This window comes from Peromyscus leucopus, chromosome 13 (assembly GCF_004664715.2).
Source record: "Peromyscus leucopus breed LL Stock chromosome 13, UCI_PerLeu_2.1, whole genome shotgun sequence".
NCBI lineage: Eukaryota > Metazoa > Chordata > Mammalia > Rodentia > Cricetidae > Peromyscus > Peromyscus leucopus.
In genome coordinates this window covers 46834586-46858270 of record NC_051074.1, presented here as the reverse complement: position 1 = coordinate 46858270, position 23685 = coordinate 46834586, and the positions used below count along the sequence as shown (strand labels likewise).

Sequence of the window (23685 nt, the reverse complement as noted above, 5' to 3'; positions counted from 1 at the left end):
CTGCTCTCAAATAGGTTCAATGCTCTCTTGGAAGACTTAGAAATGTGGAACTTCTGTTACTAATGAAACAACTTACACAGTTCATTTTTCCAGAGCAAACCCTTTGGCTATTGTGATGGTTTGAATGAAAATGGCCCCCAAAGACTCATAGGGAGTGACGTTATTTGGAGGCGTGATCTTGTTGAAGTAGGTGTGGCCTTGTTGGAGGAAGAGTGTCATAGGCTTTGAGGTTTCAGAAACTCAAGCCAGGCCCAGTGGAGTTTTCTCTGCCTGCTAGCTATGGATCAGGATATAGAACTCTCAGCTCCTTATTCAGCACCATGTCTGCCTGTGTGCCACCATGCTTCCTGCCATTGATGACAATGGACTAAACCTCTGAACCTCTAAGCCAGCCCCAACTAAATGTTTTCCTTTATTAGAGATTCCATGGTCATGGTGTTTCATAATAGTGACAAAACCCAACTAAGATAACTAGTTATGTTAATTACTTCTGAATTACCAAAGAACAGATTTCCAAAAGTATACTGTGTTCTTAGAAATAGGGCTTTATTTTTGTGGCTACTCTTTTATGAAGGATTTCTCACCAAGATGTTGTGACATATTCCCGCAGATAGTTTCCTGTAGTGCAGACATATATTGGGCTATTTCTTTATGTCTTCTCACTTTTCTGTTTATGGACTGAATTTTTTAAAAAAAGGAATATAGGCAGTAAGAATGAAAGTAAGGGAGGGAGGGAGGAGTAGAGGAAGACAAGGAGGGAGAGGGAGGTCATTTTTAGAAAAGATGAGTTTTGTAAAAAAGGTTGGACAGCATGGGGTCCTAGCTGGTTAGAAGGTAACACTAGATCTTCTCTCTTTTTGATCTGACAAAAATTTAGCAACTTGGTCCATTGTCAGTCAGGATAAAAATGTTTAACCCTACACTAAACACTTTTGTAGAGTTAGAGGAGGAACAGCAAATTATATCTCTGGAATTTCAGTAATGTGGCTTTCTAACCCTGAGCTTTAGTGTGAAGACTACAAACCCAGAAGCAGTATTGAGAAGAGCCATCAGAGTTGGCAGCCAGACACAAGAGCCAAAGGGCGTGTGTCACTGGGTGAAGAATGGTGAAGCCACCTGGAAGGTTAATCTTCACTGCCACCTTGACTGGATTTAGAATCAGCTAGAAGATTCGTGAAGCACACCCGTGGGTGAGTTCATGAAGCCACTTCTAGATAAGATTAATTGAGAGGTGAAGAACCATTTTGCTTGCGAGTGTCACTATCTCATGGACCTAGAAAGAGTAAAAGGAGAAAAAGGAAAAATCCAGTCAAGTGTCAGAATTCCCCTCTGTTTTCTTGCTGCTCTGTGATGACATCGGGTATCCTGCTTTCTTATTCCCTCTCCACACGATGGACTGAGCCTTCTGAAGCCTTGAGCTAAAGATAAATACCTGTGCATTTTAAGTTATTTTGTGAGATTGTATTTATCACAATGATATAAAGTAGTCAATACCTCCTCCCCAGTGCAAAACAAGCAGCACCTAATGCACCAACACTTGTGTCTCTAGTCAACCATTAGGTATGTGTGCAGCACATCATACTCAAAGAAAGGCAGGAGCCCAAGTTCTGTTTGCTAAGGAGAGATCAATGATGGTTGGCAGAATCCCAGGGTTCTGTTTTAATGCATTTACATTCAATTTTTATTTTATGATTTCTTGTAAATTGCTACAAAATTATAAATTGTGTTATAAATAACATTATTTTACACAGTTAACAGTTCATTTTTACATGTGTTTATTTTTGCATGAGTGTGACTTGAGACATTATACAATGTTTCTTTCTTTGCTCAAATGACAGTTTTATTGAGTGCTCATGAATAAGCATTTCATACAATTGGTAGTGTACCAGATAATAGTTTATCATGGTATAATTGCAATATAGTTAAGGCAATGGATGTGAATGATTTATCCATTTTCCTGCTAGTATTTAGTGAAAATGAGAGGCTGGAAAAATGGTAGGAGATGACTATATTAATAATAAGGACTATCTGTATTGGTCTCATAACATTATTAAGACAAGTTGAGAAAACTTGAATCTTATTCTCATGAAGAAAATGAACAAATTTAAAAAAATATGAATTTAGAAAATAATTAAGGCCTATGTTTTTTCTCATATGTCACAGAATAAATGCCAAATCAACTACATATGTATTAAAAATTAAAGTGTAAAAGTAGTAGAAAAATTATGAGAGAATTCTTTTATTACCTGAGCATGAAGGTGTTTTCTAACTGACCTCAAAGCCAGAATGCCTCAAAGAAAAAATTTTATTGAAAAAAGTCTGTATTGCAGAACTCATGAAGAAAGTAGAAACATGGATATTTACAACTAATATAAAAAACAACTAATATCTGTAGTTAGTTTTATGTTTTCCATAATATTGGAAGATGGAAGAATGCTTCAATAAATAGATTGGTAAGTTAACGATAAAAATGCAACCGGAAAATGGGAGAAGGAGATGTTTCCACTTTTGATAGTGAATGCATCTTTCCCAAAAGATGTTCAGATCCTCCCTGGAACCCTCACTACATCAGCTGCTTCATCTGCAAGGAGACAAAATGTAGATGTAACCAACTGTCTTATTAAATAAGAAACATAGAACCAATGTAAAAGAGAAAGCCAAGAGGTCAGAGCTCAGAGCTAAAACCTTACCCTTCCTCCTGCGGTGCTTCTACCTCTCCAAAAGAGATCTACTTCCTGTGTTTGTCTTTAATATAGTCTTTCTGTTCTGTCTTCTCATTGGTTGTAAACCCAAACACGTGACTGCCTCGTCACTGCCTGTAAGTACAGCCCTCCAGGTCTTAAAGGAGTATGTCTCCAACGCTGGCTGTATCCTTGAACACACAGATCCACCTAGCTCTGTCTACCAAGTGCTGGGATTAAAGGCGTGTGCCACCACCGCCATGCTCTTTCTATGGCTCTAATAGCTCTGACCCCCGGGCAACTTTATTTATTAACATACAATTAAAATCACATTTCAGTACAAATAAAATACCACCATAACAATTTGCCATTGTGGGGTTAGTATGAGCTTCTAGTGCAGCTGGTCAGTCAGCCTCACTGATTGCTTCAGTGGCTTATGCTTAGAGTCAGAAAGGAAAAACAAATATAAGATGTTGTATATCCTAATTCTCTAACTGTTAAAGAAAAATAGTCTATTTCAATGAAGAATAAACTGTTGCTGCCGTAATTAAGTGCTAATTTTCTGTGGCCTTGCCTTAAGCCTCAGAATCCTAGATCTTCACCAGCTACTGTAGACTACATAGTAGAAACTGTCACAGAATGTGGCGGAGACTGAAAAGTTCTGAGGCAGAGATGGGGGTTTCTGATAGTAAACATACTCCCAAGTACAGACCAAATGTGTTGGTCACACGAGTAACAGAAATATATTTCTTTTTTAAATTTTTTTTTCAGAAATATATATCAAGAGAGCCATCTTTTATATGCAAATACATTTTTTTTTTGCCTTTTATTGTAAAAGAATGAGTAGCAAGTCTTAATTATTTATATGCTTGAGCTGACTGGCACATTACTTAGATGTTTTCAGATATCACATGTAAATATGTGACAACTAATTTAAAAGTTAAAAGAAAAAAATCCCATTGGTAAGAATCACATATTATGTGAAATTCTCAAAGAATTAATAAAAGTTCCAAAGGGGGAAAAAAAAAGAATCACACATCATCTTTTCAGTTTAGCTTGGGATATCCAGAAGGCCAGACCATCCTAGCTAAATGGAGTTTATGGGAATGTAGCAATTGATACAATAGAAAGAAATCTAAGAATTATTTACCCAGTTTTTTTTTAATGTTACAAATGGAAAAGTTTTACAAATATATCTTCCTGCTTACATATTGCAATGGCATAATGATTTTTTTTTTTTTTTTTTTTTTTTTTTTTTTTTTTTTGAGACAGGTTTACTCTGTGTAGCTTTGGAGCCTTTCCTGGAACTCACTCTGTAGCCCAGGCTGGCCTCGAACTCACAGAGATCCGCCTGCCTCTGCCTCCTGGGTGCTGGGATTAAAGGTGTGCACCACCACCGCCTGGCCTGGCGTCATAATCTTATCCATGAGTAAACTGAGCTCACTGAAGTGGGAAACCTGTTGCAGAGGTTGCCGTCTCCCTGCCCACATTTTCCCTGGAACCATCAGGTCTGTGTACACCTGCCGTGCGGTTTCCATGGTGAAGCATTTGCGATGGCTTGCTTGCCGACTTCCTCTGGTTACCTGAGTACTGGGGATTTAACTCCCAGGGAGCCGTATTTATACCAGATGATCAGGCACTGGTGGATGCACACTCTGTGCTTCGTCTCTCTAGTAGAATGAACATTAAGCCTTTTTTTTTTTTTCTTTTACCCCGTGTCCCAGAGTTCTTTGCGGGATTGTTTTAGTTGCCCAAAGCAGCAACTACTTAATAACACACTCTTTGGTGGCTTCTTCACTCTTTCATTCACACGTCATTTCTTCACACGTCACAGATGCCCTGGGATTGCTGTTGGTAACTCCTCATTTCAAATAGTTTATCCTCAGGTTTTGATTCCAGAGGAACTTAATTTAATAACCCAAGAGCATACAACTTGCTTGTATCTAAACCAGGAATAAAATTCCCAGGTCTGTTGATGAGTGATCTAGAGATTGTGGTACCGTGCCTTTAGTCTTATTGCAAAGCAGAGTGGGTTTACAGGGTCCAGGTATGACTGCTTTAAAAACAAGTTTTTTTTTTTTTTTTTTTTTTTTTTTTTTTTTTTAAATCAGGTATGACAAGAGGGCTCAGCAGGTAGACATGGTCGCTGTCCAAACCTGCAGACTCAGGTTCAGTCTCCAGGACCCATGGTTGAAGGACAGACAGAATGAACCCAGTGTGGAAGCAGGTAATCAATCTCTGAAAGTTGTCCTCTGACCTCCCCATATATCCCCCCAATACTAAATAAATATCCTAAATGTTCCTACCAGCAATTAAAGTAATCAAAACCTATATCTTCTTGGAATTTAATTATTTGAAGTTCGCCTAGATTTTGCTCTTCCTGGGCTGTTTGAAATCAAAATCCTTCTCTGTGCCATTGCTACTGTTGACATCAGCCCTAATAAAGAGCCACACTGTCACAGCTGCCATTTGCAGCAGATAAATTGCGATCACATGCTGACGTTAATTACATACTTTGCAGAAAGGATAATTAATAAGCCCTGTGATTTAGTTTACTTTGTGTTTATCAAACACATTTTTTGTCAGGCCGCTTCAAAATGTGATGTTATAGAATATTCCTGACTATCTGTTTTGCTATTTTTCTCTGTAATTATTTTCAGCTTATGTGTAATCAAAATTATATAAAATTGGAAATGTAAATTCTCTTACGAAATTATTGCATTTTATGCTTCATTTATCTGTGTGTGTGCACATGAGTGCATGTGCTTGCGTGTGTGCCACAGCATGTTTGTGTAGGTCAGAAGATTTTTCCTTTCACCATGTGGTTTCAAAGGTTCAAACTAAGATAACCAGACTTAGCAATGTACACCTTCAATCCCTTTAATCATTGAGCCATCTCTTGGGCCCTCATTTGTCCTCTTAATGACTGTACTCTCAGATACATGGCTGACATAGATTTCTCTCCATTCTATAAGCTGGTTTGCTAATTAATTTTCTAATCACTTCCTTTGCTGTGGAGAGCTTTTTAATTACCTGGGGGACCAGTTGTTAATTATTTCTGTTGTTTCCTGAGTTACTATGGCTTTTTTTTTTTTTCAGAACATCCTCATATGCCAATGTCTTGAAGTGCTTTGCACTTTTCCTCCGGTAGTTTTCATGTTTCCATCTTCCTTTATGGTCTCTGATCTCTTCTGGATTGGTAGTTTTGTACTTGTTTTATTCCACACGTAGATGGTCAGTTTTCTCAGAGCCATCTGTTGAAGAGATTATCTTTTCTCCAGTGTGTAGTTTTGGCATCTTTGTAAACAATCATGTGGCTGTTGTTTATTCATGGGCCTACAGTTGTATTCCACCGGTCTGTGTGTCTGTTTTTCTACCAGTGCCATGCTGGTTTTGTAACTGTGGCTTTGTCGTACAACTTGAAATCAGGTGTGGTGATACTTCTAGCACTGTTCCTTCTTAGGTTGGCTTTGGCGGTTCAGAGTCATTTTGGCTTCTATATGAAGTTCAGCATTGTTTCTTCTACTTGTGTTGTGAATGCCGCTGGGATTTTGATGGGGATCATGTTGGTTGTAGGGTTCGCCTTATAGTAGATTTTCCCACAAAAATTGGGATGATAGAAAATACGAGTGTCTGTCTTTTAGTGTCTTCTTCAGTATCTTTCTTTAGTGTTTTGACATTTCCATTGTATAGGTCTTCACCTTTAGGTTTATTACTAGGCTTTTTTGAGTTTATTGTGACTGGGATAATTTTCCCATTTTTTTGTGATTATGCTCATTATTGATATTTAGTATATATATATTCTGTTTTTGGACATAGGGTCTTACTTTGTAGCCTAGGCTCATGTGGGACTTACAACGTGCATCCCAAGTTGGTCTCAAACTCATGATGATTCTCCTGTCTCAGCCCTGCTGTGTTGAGAACACAGGCATGAGCCCTCACATCTCATTTCCAGTTTTTATTTTCTTCCTGCTACCTTGCTAAAAGTGTTTGTCAGAGCTAAGAACTTTCTGGTAGAATATTTAGAATCCCTTAAGTTTAGGATCATGTCATCTACATGTAGGAGTAGTTTGATTTCTAATCTTCTGACTTTTATCCCTTTTATCTTGTTTTATTGCCTTGTCTAGAAACTCAAGCACAAAATTGAATAAGGCTGGAAACAGTAGAAGCTTTTGTCTCATTCCCAGCTTAAGAGAAAACACTCTTGTGTTTTCTTCCCATTTAGTAATAGGTTGACTGTAGGTTTATGATATATAATATTCCTTACTATTTTTCAATTTTTTTATCTTTTAAAAATCACACACACACACACACACACATATATATGTATGTCTTTGTGTGGGTATGTGTGCATGTATATGTAGATATCTGTAGAATTCAGGAAAGGGTATTAGATCCTCTGGTGCATGAGTTACAGTGTAAGCCACCCTACGTAGATGCTGGAAACTGAAACTGGGTCCTTTGGAAAAACAGTATGCATGCCTAACCACTGAGCTATCTCTCCAGTCGCAGTGTTCATTATCTTGAATTACACTACTGCAAGGCTTTTTATCATGAAAGGATGTTCAACTTTGTCAAGGACCTTTTATACATTAATTGGGATGGATGATCATGTGATTTCTGTCTCTGAGTCTGTTTATGAGCAGCAGTATTGCCTCTTTGAATTTTCATATGTTGAGCTATTTGTACATCTCAGGATGGAGAACAACTAGATTGTGGTGGTGGATCATATTTTAAATGTGTTGTTGAATTAAGCTTGCAAACCTTTCATTGAGAATTTTTAAAAATTTTATATTCATTGGGGGAATTTTTCTCTTTGTTGTTGTGTGTTCTTATCTGGTTTGGTATCAGAGTAATTCTGGTAATTTTTTCATGGTAGAAGGAGTTTGGTAGCATTCCTTCCCTTCCTACTTTATGGTAGAATTCAGCAAGGAAAACATTTGGTCCTGGAAACTCTTTAGTATTGCTTCTGTTACATTTTTGTCTCTGTCTCAATTTCTTTCTCTCCCTTCTTCCCCTTCTTTCTCTGTGTAACTGTTACATACACACACACACACACACACACACACACACACACACACACACACACGTCAATAATTCATACATGTCTAGGAATTTATCCATTCCCCTGTGTTTTCCAAGGTTTTGGAATATGAATTTTCAAAGTATTTCCTGGCAACCTGCTGTAATGCCCCCCCTCCCCACCATTAGCTCATTTCTTATTAATTCAGATCTTCCATGTACCCAGTTTGGCCAACAATTTGCCAATCCTTCTCATCTTTTCAAGGAAGCTTGAAAACAGCTTGTTTTATTGGCTCTTTGTGTTGATCTTCAAGTCTCCAGTTTATAAATTCTGCTCTGCTTCTTACTTCTTTTTTAGTTTTGAGTTCAGATTTTCTTGTTGTTTAAGACCTTGAAGTGACAAGTTATTAGACTTATATCTGATTTTCATAGCTGTAACCTTCCTTAAGAACTGCAATATGCCAAAGATTTTGATACATTGAATCTTCATTTTCATTTGATTGTGAAAATTTTACAAAACCCACCCAAATTTCTTTAGTGGTTTACTGCCCAGTCTTGATTGTATTATTCAATCTCAGTGTGTTTGAATAGTTTTTTTTTATTGCAGTTAAATTCTTTTTTAATTGACTCAATGTTTACTGTAATAAGTATTCACATAAATATTGGACAAACTTTTTCTCTTAAATTATGTTTTAACTAATTTTTTAATCATGATTTAAAGAACAAAGTCCTTTCTTTAAAAAAAGAGTTACTTTTATCATTTTGTTGGTGTGTGTGTGTGTGTGTGTGTGTGTGTTTGTGAATGCCATGTCTGACAGTGTATTAGTTGCCCAAACCTGGAGTTATAGATGTTGTGAGTTGCCTGATATGGGTGCTGAGAACCAAGTTCAGGTCTCCTGGGCCCCTGGAAGAGCAGCAAATGCTATTAATCAATCCCTCAATCCCTGGAAGTCCTTTCTGACACATTATTTCTATTATTGGAAGTCATTTGTCCAGATTAGAGTCAATTAATGAGAAAAAAATCTATTTAACAAAGACAGCAAACTCATGAGAGTCAGGGAGTGGAAAGAGGCACGAAGAACTAGGGAGACTTTGATAGAACCCATAGGACTGTTTCCTCTTATTCAGTACTTATTCTTTATAATATATAATTTTCTTTTCTTTTGTTTTGGTTTTTCGAGACAGGGTTTCTCTGTGTAGCTTTGTGCCTCTCCTGGAACTTGCTTTGGAGACCAGGCTGGCCTTGAACTCACAGAGATCCGCCTGCCTCTGCCTCCTGAGTGCTGGGATTAAAGGCGTGCGCCACCACCACCTGGCTTATAATATATAATTTTCATATGATGTTCTATGACTATAACTTGCATCTGCTTTATTATTGAAAAATTTTGGTTAAAAATTTCTTCTTATTAGATACAGCTTACCTTTCAGTTTGCTTCTGTTATTGTCCCCAGTATCTTACCCATAAACTAATTTAGATCCTTCATTTCAGAATGTGCTCACTTAAATTATCTCAAGACAAATATACTGGTGGTGTGCAACTGAGAAAACATGGCTCATTGAGATTAAACAAGACACTCGGGGTCATGCAACAAGTAGCAGACTGGGAATGGACTTTGAGTTGGGGTCCTTTCTTGTATTGCCTTACATGCAGCTCCTCCAAAGGTCTGGCCACTTATTTGTTCCTCTTAAAGACTTATTTTTTTACTGGACTCTGCTTAGAAGTAGAAGCTCTCAGTGAGGACAGCCTATGTCTCTTGACAATCTGTTCCTGGCATTTGTCTTTTGCTTTCTTCATTCTCTTGGTCAAAAGTTTAGAACATTTTGTAGTTTCCTTGTTTTCCTCAGTGTGCTGTTTTTTTTTTCAGAGCAATAGATAGCCATTGTGTTGTTGGACATGTGGAGTAACAAGATGTTGGATCTTGGGTGCTTTGGTCTTGAGTGTCTGACCTTGTTTTTTAAGGCTTTTCTGACAACATATTGGTGGATATCATCTTTTTCAGAGAGACTGAGAACTTTCAGATCCTGCCAGCTCTTTTAGGCTCTAACTGCATAGGCATAGTGGTATTTGCCAGTCCAAGAATATTCCCCCCTCCGTTTTACTTGTACCAAATTGAGATTGGCATCAATCACTGAGATTGGCATCTGCAATGCACCCATGAACAGACTTGCTTTTCCTCTCTCCAGTTCTTCTTGGTCTTTAGCAAGAATGCACCTTAACCCAAAGCAGGTGGACTGCCTGGTCAGAACACCTTGCTTCATAGAAAACCTTGTTTGCCATTCCTACCATTGATGAGGAACACATAACCCTTCCACTCTTCAAACAAGAGCATCAGCAGCTCTTCTATGACCGTTTGCTTCTTTTAGAGCATAGAAAGTTGGGATTCATCATTCACTTCAATGAATTTCTGACAGCTGGTGTCTGGGAAGAAGATCTTCAACTTCGTCTTGACACAGCTGACCACCTAGCAAGTGCTACAGAACAACAGTAACAAGTAACAACAATATTAAAGCTTACGTGGTTGGTGTTTGAACTCCAAGAAGGAAGACATGGGGATATTTTAGGGCACAACAGGCAAACTTGATTACTAAATTTTCACAAAATAGGGATTTATGTACCAATTAAATCTGCTATCCTGTTAAGTCTTATTTGCATGGGTCACATATTTTCTCTGGTTTTGTTTGGATAGGGAATTGTGCGGGGTGGCTACCTACCAACACCACAGTTCCCCAGAGTTTTCTTGAATGAGAGCAGCAGGAAATATTAGATAGAAGGATTTAGAGTGTGGAGATAAACAGAAAATACAGGATAGCCTCGAGAGGGCCTGGAACCTATCCCAAGGAGCCCTGATTGTCTCTGCCCTAGGGTATTTATAGAAATGCCAAGGGGTGGAGCAAAAGACCCCCACCCCCCCAGCACAGCCAAGTGCAGTCCATCTCAGACACCTGCACTCAGGCCCGTGGTCCAATCATCCTCTCTATGCAGACCTGCTGGGTAACGCCACGAAGAACCTGAAAACAGGCTCCCACAGAGTTGGAGACCAGGCTAACACAAAGGGATAGTTAAACAGCTTCATTTTCCTCTTTTCATGTCATAGTCATTTAAGATAGTGTCATCTGTAGTGTAACATGGTTGGGTTGCAAACATCCCCAAACCAGATTAGTCAGAGCAGACTTGATGTTGAGGGCTCAGTGTATCGAAGTTAACGTGTCAGAGGAAAAGTATTTGAAAGGCATGAGAGGCTTACTGCTCTATTGCATATAATTATAATGCTATTCCCAGATTCTACAACTCCTTGTTATTTCTCTACTATAATAAATTATCTTCATGAGTGGCAAACCAGGTCACATTGTATTAGTTTCTGTTTCTTCTTCCCCTGGAAAATAATTGCATTTTTATTAATCATAATTGGACAAACATGTCACTGGACTAATCTTATTTTAGCATCTTTAAAATTAGTGTATTCTACAGTTTATCTTTTTTTCATAATGGATGGTTCTGACTCTTTGGGAACTCATTAAATTATTGGGGAAAGCCACTCTGAAATCCATGCCAGTGGCAAGTTTTGTACACTAATGTCCTCAGACATTAAGATAAATCCATCCTTGGTATTATTTTAAGTTACCTGCTTATTTCTATTCAAGAAGCAGGTACAAACCAGTAAGGCGCACATAGTGGTTAATCCACATTGACCCTGTGTGACAAGCAACATCATTGGAACTTTAGTCAACTGATTGATGCCTTGATGCTCACTACTACTCAGTTACTAAGAGCCCTTGGAGGGAGTATTTCTTATAATACTGAATAAAACCTTCTCTTTGAAAACCTTGGGATATCTCCTTCATCCCACTAATCACTGGGGTTCATGGTGTGGTGTGTCCTGTTTCTTGATACTTGGTATTTAAGGATACTGCCTCTCCTTATTCTGAGTATGCCTCCTTATACTCTGTGCTAACAGTCACTGCATTGCAGTAGGTGGGCACCAATCCCTGCTTCATCTGTGTTTGTTTGAACTAATACTGGGTGGGAGTAACAGAAATGTAGCATTGGTTGAAAGAGTGTTTGAGGGATAAGTGTGTTTGTAGTTGATTAGGGGAAGAAGTTTTAACAAAAGAATGTTAGATGTTGCTTATATGAAATTAGTTAATGTAGGTCAATAAAACCATCAACTTTGTGGTTACAACTATACAAAGGCTAAAACTCTACAAGATTACACATTATAATATCTGAATGTTAATAGACAAGGATTATGAAAGTCAAACATTGTAAGGTTTCCTCAGGGATTAAGTGAGTATAGTCTCAGGATGGCACCCAAAGTGTATGTCACTTACCTTTTGTATTAATTTTCCATTCCAAAAGAGTCTGTGAATATTAAAGAAAGTGTCTGTGGCTCTTCTTCTTCCTTGGGGTCTTTAGCGCATTGGTCCATGAGTATAGAAGAGACAGAAGAGGGGAACAGGATTTGGATGGCTGTGGGCACGATGGAGACAACCCTCCAGGAGAGGACTTTGGTCAATCACCTCAGCTTTATTCCAGAGTAGAGGGAATATATAGGATTGGAAAGCCTGGGGACAAACTCTAATTTGCATTAAGTGGTACACTCCTATCATAGTCTTTGTATATGGCAGCAGGGTCTTATAGCAAAGCCCCTAGTAACAAGTCTTAGTTACCATATGTGCAGCAGGGGGAAAACTTCTAGCAGAAAACTGTGCCAAGGGTAATGCTAGAGATAAATCAGGCACCCAGGCTTAGAGACAGCTTTCATATAAGGTCAGTGCTCTGGTCCTAGGGAGGACTGGTCCGAGGTCCCAGATAAGGGCAGGTAGAGAGCAGGAAGTCTTGCTGCAGAGGGAATCCCCATGTTGCAGAACTTTTGGAGAAAGCTGCTCAGCTACAATAGACTGGAACCTCTGACCAGCAAGGCTTCCCAACAATCTTTTGAAAGATAGAAAAGAGAAATCAAAGTGGAAAGGGAACTTCTTGGGAAGAATGTGTTCAGTAGGAGTGGAAGGCAGAAGAGAGGTAAAGGTAATGTTAGTCAATGTGATCCAAGTATTTTATATATAGGTGTGAAACTACAGAAGAATCATTTTAAAAAACTTACAGAATGAAGGACAGTTACCAAAAATAAAGAAAGCAAGAATCAGGTCACAAGGGTGTTCTCAAAAGCAATATTAGGAAATAAAAAACCTGTACAAATATCTCTAGAAAGCACTGAAAGGAGGTGAATTTAAATACACAATGCTTCCCACAGATGGTCACTCAAATATGAGGACGTGTTGAAAATATCTTCAAGTACAAGGCCTCAAAAAATACTGCTCAAGTACATTTTGAGGAAGTATTTCAATAGACAAAAAGTATCGAGTGCTTTATTTTATTAATTTGTTTATTTAATAGTGTGTGTGTGTGTGTGTGTGTGTGTGTAGAAGTTAGAGGACAGTTTGTGAGAGTCAGTTCTCTCCTTTCACTATGTGAATAAGATTGAGCTCAGGTCATCAGACTTGGCAGTGAGTGCCATTACCCGCTTAGCCATCTCACTTGTCCAAAATCTAAAATACATTCAAAGAAAGTTCATAATCATCTAAAGGGCAAAGACACACATGTGAATGAATACACAGCCTAAGCACAACATCGATATTGTACTTTCTGGCAATAGTGGTGGGGATATTTTGTGTGCCGGCAATGAATCATGTCCCCCACACAGATGTAAGCTACTCCATTTATACCCCTTTTAAAACCTATTTTTAGCAGCTGTGGTCTTGGCACCTGGTTTTAGTTCTTCTGTTACATCCACTGACCTAAAGCCTCTAGTATACTATGAACTCAGCCACTGTATAGTCAACTATTTTCACTATAATTTTTAAGGCAAGATTTAAAAAAATCCTTTAGTGTCATAAAAATGTACTAGGAAAATTGCTTTTGAAATTATTGCATAGTAGTAGTTTATGGGCCTAGGACTTTGTAATTTTGACAAGAAGCCCCAGAAAGTTGGAACGTTGTTTACTGATGTTTTGAGAAACACAGTTTAGGACTTAACTTGTGAGGCAGTTTTTATTTTCAGTGTGTTATAGGATTAGTGTTATCTTAACTAATTTTTATTTATATAGGACAATATGGGACATATAGAAGATATAGTTTATTAGTTCTTATTTATTTATTTTACATCCCAACCACATTTTCTCCTTTCTCCTTCCCCGCTCAGTCCCTCTCCCTGCCTCCCCTCTGCCCCCTGCCCCCAATCTACTCCATTGTTTCTATTCAGAAAGGGGCAGGTCTCCCATGGATATCAACAAAATATGACATAACATATTTTGCAGTTGCAGTAAGACTAAGCACCTCCCCATTATTAAAGACTGAATAAGGCAACCCAGTATGAGGAATAGGTTCCCAAAAGCTGGCAAGAGTCAGAGACCACCCCTGCTCCCACTGTGAGGAGTCCCACAAATAGACTAAGCTACACAACCGTCACATGTATGTAGAGGGCGTACGTCAGTCCCATGCAGGCTCCCTGGTTGTCAGTTCAGTCTCCATGAGCTCCCATGAGCCCAGGTTAGTTGATTCAGTGGGTTTTCTTGTGATGCCCTCGACTCCTCTGGCTCCTACAATCCTTCCTCCCTCTCTTCAGCAGGATTCCCAGAGCTCCACCTAACATTGGCAGCGAATCACACAAATTTAGTCCAATAGCAACGGAAACATATCACTTTTCTAATTAAGACATGGCTTAGGTTCCTTTCCTTGACAAGGAAGGAGTAAGAAGTAGGCTAAGGATGCTATGAAGGCACTTTTCTGAGAAAACTGAAATTGTTGTGTAGCCCTAGAAGGTCTGCCTGTTAGACAAAGGATAGACACAACCCTTAGAGTTGGAGGAAACAGGTCCCACGATAAAAACCAACTCCTCCCTGTTTCTGTTTGCACAGCCTGAGAAGTGATTATGAAACCCTGCTCCAGCTGTGGAGATAAAGCCTCAATTTAAAAAGTAACAGACTGTCTCAATAATGGAGCAGCAGGAGGCCTCTACCGACAGACAGCCGTGGGATCAGTGTCTCTGTCTGCTAGTTATTACTCACTGCTTAACTGAAACTTGATTTTTTTAAAGAAATAATTCTTTCTTTCCCTTTAAAGTAGATTGGATGAGCTCATTACATAGTCTTCCATCTGCTCTTTACATGAAACTTGGTGTTGGCTTTAGCCATTCCCTAAATCATATTATGTAAAAACCTGGGCTGGTTGCCCTAGAGATCGTCCCAGGAGGACTATTTAGTAGGTGTCTATGAAAAAAGATGAGTAGGCTTTCCACTCCTCAGAATGACTTAATGTGTGAGGGCATTTTCGTTCCATTAAAATATGGGAAAACTCCTTTGAGGTCTAAGATCATACCTACAGTTATTAGACATTTATTATCACAATACCATAGCAAATAACTACAAACTGTCACTGACATACAATGAACATTTATTGCTCATGCATCCTGGGGTTGATCTGCTTAATTCCATGGGAGTTAGCTGAGTTGTCTTGCATATCTAAGGTTGGGCTGGCTAGTGACTGATCTAGGTTGATTGTTGTGGAGTGAATTGCATCCCCCTCAAATTTCAAAAATTGAGGTCTAAATTGTTAATACCTCAGAATACAACTTTATTTGGAAATAGAGTTATTACAGTTGTAATCACTTAAGATGGGATCATTCAGATGTATCCTGATTCCCTCATAGCGAGGGCTAAGTATGTAGCTAAGTGGTAAAGTACTTGGCCAACATTGACAAGGTCCTGTCTTCTCTCATTCAATGCTTAGTCTATAATTACAGTGTAAATTATTATATTTCACTCTTTTCTGTCTCTCACCTATAATAAGCAACATCCATTTTTGCAGCAGTACTTATCTACATTTTTTGAAGTGCTAGTAGTTTCTTTGTGTGTGTGTGTGTGTGTGTGTGTGTGTGTGTGTGTGTGTGTGTGTGTGTGTGCATGTGGAACCAGAGATTAACCTTAATTGCCATTCCTTTTAGTGAAGAAGGTTATGCTTCTTGTTGGATGGTGGCATTGGGGAGTCTCGGCTCACCCAGTCATTTCTGCAGAGACTGACCCTCTCCTGGCATGGAGAGGAGTTCTTTCTGCCTTCACACTTGAACTGAAGTCTTTCTTCTTCCTGGGTCTCAAGCTCCTGGCCTTCAGACTGGAATCATGGCATTTGCATTTCTGCTCTTCAGATTACTAACTTACCTCGAAGAGCTGAGGACTCAGCCTCTTTCATCTTGGGAGACATTTTCTTCTACTTAAATATCCCCAGACACTGTCCCATTAGTTCTGTTGCCTTGGAGAATCTCAGTTTGGATATTAAGCTTCATAGCAATTCACAATAGAAACTTTTATTATAGGCATATGGTGGCTAGTCACTGTTTAAAGTTTTCAAAATGATGTGTGACTCAGACAACCTGAACTGAATCTAATCACAAAGCCTCTTCCTGTGGTCTGACTTTTATGGTATGAGACTTGTGATTGAGTCTTCTAATTCATCAATAGCACCATAGAATAATTATCATCACCATGTCATTTTATCAATTAGAAAGTTGAGGCACAGAGATATAAATGGCTTCTCTCCAGTAACATATGGCCCAAAACACAAAGCCAAAATGATCTAAATTTGTGAAATGCTTGTTTTGAAGCACTATACTGTAATTTCTTTCAACAAAAACTAAAATCTGTAAGCAAGAGAACCTCACCCTCACGTTGAATCAGCTTAATGGCCAAAACCATAATCAGATTGTAAACACAAGGATTAAGACCTTTGTAAGTAATAAGCCATGTTTCAATGCCCCTCTGGTAAAACACGCAGCATGCAAGTAAAATATTCTCCAACTGAACACTTGTGTGTAGAAAATACCATTGCATAAGCTGAATTCATGTCACAGACTATATAAGTTTTTACTATTTTTATTGAGTAGAGAAACTCTAAAATTTTTTTTTTACTTTAATTTTTTTTTATATATTTTATTTTATTTTTTATTTTACAATACTATTCAGTTCTACATAATAGCCACAGATTCCCTTGTTCTCTCCCTTCCTGCCCTCCTTCCCTTCCCCCCAGCCCACCCCCCATTCGCACCTCCTCCAGATCAAGGTCTCCCCTGAGGACTGTGATCAACCTGATAGACTCAGTCCAGCCAGGTCCAGTCCCTTCCTCCCAGCTTGAGCCAAGCGTCCCTGCATAAGTCCCAGGTTTCAAACAGCCAACTCATGCAATGAGCCCAGGACCTGGTACCACTGCCCAGATGGCTCCCAAACAGATCAAGCCAATCAACTGTCTCACCTATTCAGGGGGCCTGATCCAGTTGGGGGCCCCTCAGCCTTTGGTTCATAGTTCATGTGTTTCCATTCATTTGGTTATTTGTCCCTGTGCTTTATCCAGCCTTGGGAGAAACTTCAAAATTTTAAAAATGTTTTTATGAAAGGCCTGTCAATAGAAGAAGTATTTATGACACCTAGTCTTCAGAGACCATGCTCAAAGAATTATTCCCCCTGGTGCTCATCCAGTCTTTTCCAGTCTTTTCTGGTTAAGACTGGGATGGTTCTGTTACATAACATGCTTAGTGAACTATAATCCATATTCCATGTAACTCCCTCTTCTGATGTTCACAATTAAGTATAGCTAGCGTGTTCATAGCATGTACAACTGTCACTGCTCTAATTTTAGAACACTTGCATTAGCCACAAAGAGACCCCGTGCATATTGGTGTCATTCTTTATTTACCCTTTAGTCTTTAAATAAACATTTATAACTTAATGTTAATATATTGGCATTGCTTTAGCTGTACTGTATAAATTTTGTTATATGGTGATTTTTTTCAATCCATTGAAACCTATTTTATAATTTATTTTGTGAATTTATCCTTCTATTTATTGTTTATTTAGCAACTTATTGTTAATTTTCACATACGTATGTGTAGATGTAACCAACTGTCTTATTAAATAAGAAACACAGAACCAATGTAAAAGAGAAAGCCAAGAGGTCAGAGCTCAGAGCTAAAACCTTACCCTTCCTCCTGCGGTGGTCCTACCTCTCCAAAAGAGACCTACTTCCTGTGTGTTCGTCTTTAGATAGTCTTTCTGTTCTGCCTTCTCATTGGTTGTAAACCCAAACACATGACTGCCTCGTCACTGCCTGTAAGTACAGCCCTCTAGGTCTTAAAGGCATATGTCTCCAATGCTGGCTGTATCCCTGAACACACAGAGATCTACCTAGCTCTGTCTACGAAGTGCTGGGATTAAAGGCATGCGCCACCACCGCCACGCTCTTGCTATGGCTCTAATAGCTCTGACCCCCGGGGAATTTTATTTATTAACATACAATTAAAATCACATTTCAGTACAAATAAAATACCACCATATGTATGATTTTCCCCCAAGTTTCCATCTGTTACTGGAGTCTATTTTAATTTCATTGTGATTATAAAATACACTTTGCCTGATGCTAATCCTTTAAAATTTACTAATGTGTATTTTATAGCCTAACACGTGATCTGTTTAGGGTAATATTTCATGACACTCTTAAGAATGGTGTACTCAGTGTTGTTTGGTGGAGTATCCTACAGACATCTACTGTATGTAAGTGACTTTGCAGTTCATTCAGGTATCGCTTATCTAAGGTTATTCTGTTTATCTGCTCTCTTTGTTATTGTATAACTGTCCATTTCTCCTCCACTCCTAAATATTGGAGTACTTTGGTGCATTGTGGTTTATGTTTAAATGCATCTATGTTTATAGTGCATAAATATTTCTTCCTGATAGATTAATCTTTTTATCATTATAAAATGCCCCTTACTTGTCTTAAAGCCTGTTGGATATTAGCATAGTCATTCCAGTTCCCTTTGGATTGTAGTCTCATGGCATATATTTTCCTAACCTTTGACTTCAAATCTATTTGCATTTAATGTGTGTGCCTTGAGATAGTATACCATTTCAGATACTTCACAATGACTTTTTTTTTGTTAAGAATGTCCCATAAGATCTTAAGACAGTGACACTGTAACCATCTTAGTTTGCCAAAGTACAATGTATGGTGTTCTAAAATAATAAAATAATAAAATTGCCTTCTTATATATTCTCAGAATGTATGTTTGCTGCTAAGTGATACATGAGTGAATATATTTGGATCCTATCCAGTGTGCCAAGCCATGTAGGGCAGAAGCTGGTCCTTCGGTCAGCCCTTGGAGAGCTGAGGTCTTAGGTATATGGTCTATGTCTTTCTTCCTTCTGGAAGACTCTGGAAGTTCAGATTCTTCATCTACTTACCCTGTTTTGTCAACAAGGATGTTAGTGACTGTCTACCTGATTAACTGTTCCTGATCTAGCTGGAATTCAGGTATCTAGGGTATCTTAGGTCTTGTCTGAATACAGACTAGCAATGCAAAATTCAGTTCTTTGTGTAGTTTCTGGAAACTTTGTGGCAGTGAATGTGTGGTTGGATCTTTTCTCTTCTCAGGAAGAAGCTGGAAACTGTGGCTTTTGGTCCACTGCCTATGGAGGTAGACTGGTGACTTCCAGGTGAAACTGTTGTCATTGGTCTCCAGTGGCTAAAATCTGCCTCATCCTGCTGTTTCTCAGGGAGGGAGCCTGACTTCTGAGTAGCCCACAGAAAAGTTGGTGAATTTGATATATGGACTATTTCCTTTCTGAGAAAAAAGCGGAGCGTAGTAGTTTTCTTTATGATTATCTTTTACTGTGTGGTGAGAGGGCATCTCAGATTACCCCATCAGGTTTGGTACAGCTAATTTCACCCCTGGAACCTCTCATCTACTTTTTGGATTTCACATAGAAGGGAACATTTGTGTTACAATGCAATCCCCTTTCTTCAGTGCAGGGTTGATACCACGATTCCCTGTTGACCACAAATATGCAGCAGCATGACTGGTTGTGAAGCTTTGTGTGTCTCATTTTCTTACAGCCCTGCCCGATAACCGACAACAATGAACAGACCACTGATTAACCGCACTCAATTGTACTCAATTGTTTCTGAAGAAACACCCCGCTGGCCCTTTGAGGAAAAATAAATTTTACATTTATCACCTTATTTATTTTTGTTTTCCAAAGCATTGTAAAAATTAGTTGAAAGTTTCATAGCTTGCTAAATCCTAAGGGAGTTAGCCTATAAAAGCATGACTCATGAGGTTTGAATGGGTGAGAAACAAATAGCTAAAAATTGATAGACTCTGCGTTTGAATTGAAAACACTTGGAAGTGAGTGGTGTTTCTGGAAAGCATGAGATTTCTACAGAGAAATAATTCATTTCATGATTTTAATCTGATTTGTGGCTTACGTTCACAGTTTCTTGTTTTCTTTCATTCTTTTATTGAAATGGGAAGAGTAGTTCTTAGTATATGAATACATCAAGTCTGTATGCCAACACCAGGATTTTCTCCCCAGGGTCAGGAGATAGGAATTCCACCATGAGTGACCTCAATGCTTGATTCTTACTTGTCCTTCTGATTCAAGCAATGGGAAATAGTAAGCTTCCCAAAGAACAAAATTGCATGTTAGTGGTCAACACCTTAGAGAGAATTGCCATTCAAGAGAGGGCTAATCAGAGCCACAAACAAAAACAAAACCCCAAGCAATCAACCAAATACAAAACTCCCCAAAGCAAACAGCCACTCCTGTAGCATGAATCTTAAAGGTTCTTACTAATAAAATCAAACCTGAGCCAGGTATTGGGGTGAATACTGGAAGGTCAGAGAGACAGAACAAAACAAGCCACAGCTATCTCACCTCACCAGTTCCTCAACTGGTCCTGTTTCCTCAGACTGGAAACCTGAGTCCTCATCCAGAATGAATCCCAGCTGAACTGTGCTGCTTCAAAGCCTGAAAGCTTAACCAGCCAAATGCTTAACCAGCCAAATGCTTCTAGTTTCTGGTCCTCACGCCTTATATACCTTTCTGCTTTCTACCATCACTCCCTAGGATTAAAAGCTTGCTTCCTGGGATTAAAGGCGTGAGTCACCATGCCTGGCTGTTTCCAATGTGGCCTTGAACTCACAGAGATCCCAGATGGATTTCTGCCTCTGGAATGCTAGGATTAAAGGTGTGTGCTATCACTGTCTAACTAGTGGCTTTTCTGTTCTCTGACCCCAGATAAGTTTATTAAGGTACACAATATTTTGGGGAACACAATACCACCACACACTCCCTCAAACCCACATACTCTCTTAAGCCTATAAAGTGGCAAGTTAGGTATAATAAAGCAAAATTCCAGGGATTAAATTGGAATGACCAATTGCTGACCAGGAATCATCATACAACTTGTGGATAAAAGACTATGATATTTAAAAGGTTGATTAGATTATTCCTTTTCTGTCTGAGTACTCTTAAAAATCAAAGGATATTATTAATACAGTATGGTTTTATCTATCTATCTATCTATCTATCTATCTATCTATCTATCTATCTATCTATTGATGTGGCCTTAGGCTTCCAAGAACAGCTTGCTGATGTATTGCTCCCAACTCAGACCCTTTGCAGGCTCATACATAGCTGCTTAGCGTTTTTTTTTTTTTCCCTCTTTCACTAATAGCCCCCAGGTGCTCCATTTCAGAACCACCCCACATACCTTCTCAGTCTGTGGAGATAATTTTGAATAATGCCACTCCAGCTCATGAGATTGGCACAGCACATCCTGATCAGTCAGATTTAGAGGAATTTTGAAACTTAAGAATAGCCCAATCAGTACCAATGAAATCATATTGCTGTTGACTTCTCTTGAAACTGTCTTGAAAGTGGCATTTTCTTCCCACCAACATGGTGCTGCTGATAGAATGTGCACCTGGAGCTGCAGCGTCCTCCCTGGGAAGGAAGCCAGCATACGGTGTGGTGCAGAGACCACTTTTCTGCAGTAGTATTTGCTACTTAAATACTTGTATTGCCATTCTTCCAGCCTTGTTGACTTCAATACCACTCATTTTGTAGTTCAGAACACTTAGAAACTTTAAAGGGTTGGGAATAGCTTTTTTTTTTTTTTTTAGTTGAAAACAAAGGAATTCTGGCCAACATAATCAGTATGTATGTGAGTTTCTTTGAAGGTTTTGCCAGTTACCTTCGGTATAGAGGCTATAGAATTTCAATGAGTGTTTTGGTCTCATACCTGCAGGTTGGCAGGGGTCATCTGATGTAGGGGAGAGTTGCTGGCTGCTCCAATGAGCTTGGCTGGGTTTACTCACTGGATATTCAGCAACTTGGCTTGATTAAGTTGGTTTTATGTCACACATCTCTCGTTCTCCTCCAGAGTCCAGAGGGCTATGTCAATCATGATCTCACTGCCAAGGCAGAGGTGCTAGCATGCAGGCCTGAACTTGCAAATGCTTTGCAAGTCCTTGCTTCTGTCACACTTGGTGACATCTTGTTGGTCAAAGCAGGTGGCATGACTCTGCAGACATCAGAGATCAGAAAGGTATTTCCCATTCTTAGTGAGAAGGTGCTACATATTTACATGACGAAAGTGTCAAGGCAGAAATGAGTCAAAATATTTATATAATCTGCCACACACACAATGAGACCAAGAAATAGGATTTTGTTAAACCTCATCCTGTTCTTAGGCACAACAAACATGACAGCTATAAGCTTAGAGTGGTGATTCTCAGCCAGGGGCTTAAAAATTACAAGGCAAGAGACAGATTTCTGTTAGTTCAAGGACAGCCTGGTCTACATAGTGAGTTCCAGGCCAGACAGAGCTATACAGTATGATATCGTTGCAAACAAAACAAAACAGGATAAAACTTCAAAGCCTTGGGGATGGAGATGTAGATCAGTGGCGGAGCACTTGCTTAGTATATACAAGTCCCTGGACTCAACCCCAGAGTCACAGAACATCAACCAACCAAGTCTTAAACCCTAATTTCCCAGAGATTTTAATTTAACAGAGTCTAAGTCCTGTTAAGAAACACTCACTAGTGGTGGTTTTATTGTGTCCCCCCCCCCCAGTTGATGTATGGAAACAAAATGCCTAGCATCACAGTGTTGGGAGGTGGGGCCCAATGACAGTTGATTGGGTCATGAGTACAGAGACCCTATGAATGGATTAATGTCCCCGTGGAGGGTGTGGGCTTCTTATGAGAGTAGATTGGCTATAAGAAACATGCTCTTGCTAGCTCAGTGTCTTTCTCACGTGTCTTCTGCTGTGGATGACACAACATGGAGGTCCTCAGCAGATCCCAGTATCATGCTCTTCTGTTTCCCAGGGGCTAGACTTCTGAGCCAAATGAAACCCTGCTCCATAGAAGTTATCCAATCTGAGGTGTTTTAACAACACAGACTCTGAGACATAATTGACTATTGGGCTTCTTTCCATTGGCTTTTTCTTTTTTTTCCAGAGTGAAATGAGGAAAAGAACAGACCAAAAAAAATAGAAAAGCAGCTCTTTAAAACCAGTCTACAGACACGTTTTTTATGTAGTCTTATGTGCTCAGAGCTGGAGAAATAGTTGGAGGTTTTAGGGATACAGACTTAGCCAAGTCCTTGAGAAGACGGATGATCAGCAAATTTTTACATATGATTCATGATATAATCCCACTGTGCAAAGTGCTGCAAAGCAGGAATACAGGAGACAATGCAGATGTAAAAACAGAGACCTGGCTCACCTGTAAAGCTGTGACCAGCCAGGCTGAAAAACTGGCAGAGGTATGAAGAGAACATCAAAATGGAGAAGTCAGAGGGATGGCTCTATCTTGTTATCGAGTCTTTCTTCTGGAATGCTTCTGCATCGCTACTAGTTAGCCAGCCTGTCTTTGATAGAGCACACACAGCAGGAGTCATTTCTTAGAACTGTGAGATCTGGGCTGCTAGTAATGCCCATGATTAGGTCATGAGTTGGTATCCAGGCAATCTGTCAGATTTAGCTACCTGGTTGATCTTAATTGACTCCAGCCCTCTAGGGGACAAGAGCCTTTGTGTCGGAATGTCTGCCACCTGCTCTGCATTATGCACAATTACATGATCAAAGGAC

At 39.2% G+C, this 23685-nt stretch overlaps 1 pseudogene; it reads right to left on the bottom strand.

Annotated features, from left to right (window-relative positions):
* Positions 1 to 9396: 9396 nt before the first annotated feature.
* The window catches only part of LOC119088930, a 56066-nt pseudogene continuing 41777 nt past the window's right edge, over positions 9397 to 23685 (bottom strand).